This window comes from Rhagoletis pomonella, unplaced genomic scaffold, assembly GCF_013731165.1.
Source record: "Rhagoletis pomonella isolate Grant_MI unplaced genomic scaffold, Rhpom_1.0 Rhpom_scaffold_00009, whole genome shotgun sequence".
Taxonomy (NCBI): Eukaryota; Metazoa; Arthropoda; class Insecta; order Diptera; family Tephritidae; genus Rhagoletis; species Rhagoletis pomonella.
Window position 1 is genome coordinate 26,760,646 of NW_023458563.1, and position 1,217 is coordinate 26,761,862.

Genomic DNA, 1,217 nt, shown 5'->3' on the forward strand with positions numbered 1-1,217 from the left:
ATGCAGACATACCAATGGTAGGTGCTTATAGGAGGGTATATATAAACCAGTTTGTAAAAGGGGGCGTGGCAAATCCCATATGCGCGGAATTTTTTATCAGCTATAACTTCGGAACCATAAGTCACACGAATTTGAAATGTGGTATGCCAACATGTCAATGGTAGGTGCCTATAGGAGAGTATATATAAACGAGTTTGTAGAAGAGGGGCGTGGCACATTCCATAGGCGTGGAAATTTTTATCAGCTATATCTACGGAACCATAAGTCCCACGAACTTGAAATTTGGTATGCAAACATGTCAATGGTAGGTGCTTATAGGAGGGTATATATAAACAAGTTTGTAAAAAGGGGCGTGGCACATCCCATAGCCGCGGAATTTTTTATCAGCTATAACTTCGGAACCATAAGTCACACGAACTTGAAATTTGGTATGCAGACATACCCATGGTAGGTGCTTATAGGAGGGTATATATAAACGAGTTTGTAAACGGGGGCGTGACACATCCCATAGGCGTGGAATTTTTTATCAGCTATAACTTCGGAACCATAAGTCACACGAACTTGAAAATTGGTATGGAAACATGGCAATGGTAGGTGCTTATAGGAGGGTATATACAAACGAGTTTGTAAAAGGGGCGGGGCACATACCATAGGCGCGGAATTTTTTATCAGCTATAACTTCGGAACCATGAGTCTCACGAACTCGAAATTTGGTGTGCAGACATATCAATGGTAGGTGCTTATATGAAGATATATAGAAATGAGTTTGCAAAAGGGGGCGTGGGGCATCCTATAGGCGTGGAATAATTTGTCAGCTATAACTTCGGAACCATAAGTCCCACGAACTTGAAATTTGGTATGCAGACATATCAATGGTAGGTGCTTATACGAGGGTATATATAAACGAGTTTGTAATAGGGGGCGTGGCACATCCCATAGGCGTGGAATATTTTATCAGCTATAACTTCGGAACTATAAGTCCCACGAACTTGAAATTTGGTATGCAGGCATATCAATGGTAGGTGTTTATAGGAGGGTATATATAAACGAGTTTGTGAAAGGGGGCGTGGCTTATCCCATATTCGTTGAAAGGTTTATCAGCTATAACTTCGGAACCATATGTCGCATCAACTTTAAATTTTGTATGCAGTTATATACATATTTGGTAGGTGCTTATAATAAGGTCTGTATAAATGAATTTGTAAAAGGGGGCGTGG